This window comes from Clinocottus analis, unplaced genomic scaffold (genome assembly GCF_023055335.1).
Source record: "Clinocottus analis isolate CAN_PGR_092001 unplaced genomic scaffold, fCliAna1.0.p SCAF_7, whole genome shotgun sequence".
Taxonomy (NCBI): domain Eukaryota; kingdom Metazoa; phylum Chordata; class Actinopteri; order Perciformes; family Cottidae; genus Clinocottus; species Clinocottus analis.
In genome coordinates this window covers 21,756,554-21,761,608 of record NW_027176229.1, presented here as the reverse complement: position 1 = coordinate 21,761,608, position 5,055 = coordinate 21,756,554, and positions in this window count along the sequence as shown.

The window sequence follows — 5,055 nt, the reverse complement described above, 5'->3', positions numbered from 1 at the left end:
TGAATTATATATATATATATATATATATATATATATATATATATATATATATATATATATATATATATATATATATATATATATTACATTAAATTAGACACGGCACGGCGCTGTGAATTAAGTCTTTTTTTCTAACCCAAAAATACTCTGCGCAGTTCCTCGGCTGAAAACAATATTTCACATGGGGTTCATCACTGAAACAAGGTTGAGAACCACTGATCTAGTTTTTGAACAAAACAAAAACCAGGATATTAAACAGAGTCAGCAGTGAAAACAGAAGCTAAAGTACAATATCACCATTACACAACTTATGACTATGACCAGCCTGCCAATCGAAACACTTGGGTGAGATAGTTGCACTCTGGTCAGAGCTGGCTGATGATTGGCTAGTCTGCATTCGGGGGGCGGGACTTAGCGAGGGGGTCAAACTGGCTCTTTGTGGCCAGTTCAGGTGAGGACGACGTCAAGATTTCGGAGCGCTCGTTCTGAAGGTTCAACAAGTTTCCAGATCTCGACACATGCACTAAAACCGCCTCGGAGATCAAACAATTTAACATAATGATAGTAATTATCTGAATAATCATCCCCCATCGTACATAGCCCTCTACTGTTTTATAGCTTTTCATTTATATCTAGCACCGCATGTTGAACTTGTATTTTCTGTTGTAGCTTTCATTACAATATACAGTAGTCATTGTTGTCATTAAACTGGCCACTAAGTGTAAAAAACTAGGTTTTATTATAATTTTACACTTTGTTAAGTCAGAAAATATTCTGGTTTTGATCATTCATTCTAAAGTAATTAAAGTATACACTGGAAAGCTCTGTTACTACTACAGAAATGAACTGGAATTCTGTTTCATTGACTTCAGTCTCACTTCATTGTTGTCTGAAGGGCACGTCTGAGAGTCTTCACATTCTTCTCACAGTGTTCTCATTTTTCTTCTCTGTTCTCTTGAAAGAAAATATGTGCTCCTCTTTTTTGTTTTGTTTTTACACCAAATTCTATTTTTGCAATGGCACTATCAGCTGGACAATGACATGTATATTAAAGTTGATGCATTCCTATTCACAGCTCGAATATCTCTTTCATTTAAATTATGACTTTCAAATCTGTAGAACTTCTCTGGGCTTCATATTTAAGACACAAATGGGATTTTTTTTTTTTTTTAAGTTGTAGCATAACCACGGGTGTTTTGGCACTAGCAAAATGTAAGTAAGTAAAAGTGAATCATCGGCTACAAAAGAGAAGTTTTCCAAACGTATGTGTATTGTGTGTTTCTTCTTTATTTCAAGCTCTACTACTAAAAACTCAAAGCGGTGCTTCCCGTATCCTGAAAACCTCACAAGAGAACATGACGGGTGTAAATCAATTATGTAAAACCCGGGTTATAAGCCGCTACTACCTTTGGTGGTTGTCTCTGCTAGCTCCCTGTTGTAGCCAGCTAGCTCCTTACTAGCTCTCCGCTGTAGCTAGCTAGCGCTGCAACTAGCGCCCCACTGTAAGCAGCTAGCGCTGCTGCTAGTCCCCCGCTGCAACCAGCTAGCGCTGCTGCTAGCTCCCCGCTGTAGCTAGCTAGTGCTGCTGCTGCTAGGTCCTTGCTAGCTCCCTACTAGCTTCCCACAACCATTGAAGGTAGCGAGACCAGCCCCGGCTCGACGCCCGACATATACCGGTATGTTTCCAGATATTCACGATCCCCAGTTGAAGAAGCCTAATAATGCCCGAACTTTTGATGAGATGTCAAGATGGATGGAAAGATTTATGAACATGATGACGCCACATTGGGTACTTATCAGACGGCTGAGTCACCCGGTACTGACCCTTAGATCCAATTACATTGCGAGTATCAGGTAAAGGTTGTATTTTAATTTGCAGTATTGCTCTTCTACTTTCACATGAGAGAAGTTTCCAGAACCAAACCGTGGAAGGTCCTTAAATAAATTTAAAAAATGAATCGAGAACCGCATGAACAAATTCATAACTTGTTCAGTGCCAAGCCTTTTACCCTTTGAATTAGTTTTAAAATCCTTACTTTAAAAGGTGACAAGTATTTGATGGCAAGGTCACGCTATAGTTACATAATGTAATGTGGGTACAGGCCGTCATGGTGGGACCTAATGAATGCAGCGTCCGGTGTGCAGTTAATCTATAACAGCGTTTCACCCTCTGCTCCCTCATTAGCGCTTCAACCGGAGCCAATGAGCCATTTTTAACACCCGGCTGGAGCAGCTTTAGATGTTCTGTATGCTAACGAACAGCATTGGTCACACATAAACATGAACTCACTTAACTTAAGACACACTTAAAAACACATAAGCATGCACTTACACACACAACGACCCACAGACGCACCCGCTTAGCGGCTTACATGCTGTTCTATGTATAGCACCTGTGGATAAACGTATCCGAAATTCAGGAAATGCGCTAATCTCTGCGCTCGTTCTGTGTAACTGTTATTACTTAATCGTTGCATAAGTAATAGTAGGTCGCTCATGCAGTGAGTAACGCGGTTAATGGAAGCCCCGCTAAGCCGCATCCTCGTGTGTCATTTGAGAAAACAAAAAGTTCCACGTGTACCATTTGTTTTTGTAGAGGCTGCTTCATCAGATATTTTCACTGCTATTTTGTAAGCCACGTTAGCTAGGGGTGCTACTTGCTACTGTAATGTGGGTCTGTCGGTCGAATAGCGGACATTCGGTGATCCTTTATAGCTAGCAAAATGTCAAAAGTTTCCTCTTATCCAGTGAAACATCTCAACATTTACGACATAAATACTGTTTATGATGAAATTTCTGATTCCCGGAGGAGGAATCCTGATTTTTTTATTACGTCATCATGTCAAAGTTGTGTTGTTGATATCAGCAATTTATGGAAGCTCATTACCGTCACACAAAAAAAATCATAATTCTGAGATAAAAAAGTATCTCATCATTTTAACTTTTTATCTCAGAATTTTAACTTTTTATCTCATAATAATGAGTTTTTATCTCATAATAATTACTTTTTATCTCATAATAATCACTTTTTATCTCATAATAATTACTTTTTATCTCATAATTGTGACTTTTTATCTCATAATAATTACTTTTTATCTTATAATTATGACTTTTTTATCTCATAATTTTGACTTTATTATCTCATAATTAACACTTTTTAGCTCATAATTAGGACTTCTGTTTTTTTGTGGCGGGAATGATCTTCCATAGGAATTAGACTTCACCAAAAAAAACAAAAAAACAGAGACTTTACATAACAGAAGCTTCTACAGAATAGAGTACAGCTGTCACCTGAAAGCCAATTTATATCATCAGGTGATTAAAAGAAATCAGGCCAATGGAAGAAAGGCCTGAGATGGAACAGCACGGTGACCTCGTGCTGACGGCTACCGAGCTCGTACAAGTTGGATGTGCGTGATTCTTCACATAAATAAAAGGTTTGTACTTCGTGCCAGTGGCCGTTAGCTTGGGAAGCGCCGTGTTTACAGTGGACGGCTGTCACGAGGTGCTTCTCTGCAGCTCTGGTGTCACACTTTCCACACGTCCACATCACGCATCCCCCCCGCCTCAATTCCATTGCACATAATCCAAACAATCCAATCTGTAAACAACAAAAAAAAACAACCCTGTGTGTCCAGAAGCTTCAGGTCGTCGTTGAGGCCCTCTTCCTCCTCCTCCTCTTCCTCCTCTTCCCCGCCCGGAGGAATGAGACGTGGAGGTTCCCGGCATTCCTCGTGGCTTTCTGTTGGGATTCCTCCCGATGCAGGACCGGCGGTACAGCCTCCGTGTGCAGACACAACAACATAACCCGGCAGCAGAGCCCAAAACACACACCCGTCTGCATCGCTTCCCCCCTCCCAGGCCTCTGGGGCTCCTCACGGTGACGGGGTACTGAAATAGCCCCGTAATCATCATCGCCACACACACACACACACACACACACACAGCAATCATCAGGTGCTGAAAGAATCCCCGTTTAACAACACACAGTGCTGACAGCGTAGAGATGTGTGTTACAGTGTGGAGGGTGCACTGTTAAACACACACACACACACACACACACACACACACAGGAGAGTGTGCAGTGTGTCCATGATAACCGTCTTTAGAGTGTTTGATGAGCTACAAACTCTTTAACACTTTTATGATCCTTCATCGGCATGTCGATTACTTTCTATTGACCATCTTTGTACCTTGAGGTAGCGCAGTCGTGATTCTTAGTGTGTGTGCGTGTGTGTGTGTGTGTGTGTGTGTGTGTGTGTGTGTGTGTGTGTCTATCATTGTCAAGTTTCTTTTTTTTTTAAAGCTCATTGGAACTAAACACAGCCATGATGTTAACCTTTTTTTGGGAGGATGTGAACAGTGGACAATAGGTAACAGTGTTTTGAGTGCGTTAGTGTGTGTCTGTGTGTGTGTGTGTGTGTGTGTGTTTGTGTCTGTGTGTGTGTTTGTGTGTGTGTGCGCGTGTGTGTGCGCGTGTGTGTGTGTGTATGACTAATGATGGCTTAATTCGTGACCATAGAGGGAGAACAAGCAGAGGCAATAAATAGTTAACTAATCTTTCTGTGTGTGTGTGTGTGTGTGTGTGTGCGTGTGTGTGTGTGTGTGTGTGTTTTAATGTCGAGGAAACACATGTCAGAATACACCAAACTGTTTAGTGTCCTGAACCCTGCTGGACTTTTTTATTCCACGACAGAGACCTCGTCATATGTGAGGACATGAAGTGCAATATGTGTAGCCCGAGGTCAGATTAATCATTACACGCACACACACACACACACACACACACACACACACACACACACACACACTCTCCATTGCTCTCTCTCTCTTACACAGACACACACACACACACACCCTTCTTTCCCCTTGGAGTTAAGAGGCAGGCGTTGGTCTATAAAAGCTGCACCCATGAGGTAAAGAGAGCAAAGCACAATCTCTATCAGCAGGGGAGAAACATACACACACACACACACACATTCACACAAACACACACACACTTTGCACGCACAGATTAGCGCAGGACCGCCGTACACACAACACTCTTCCTGGGAT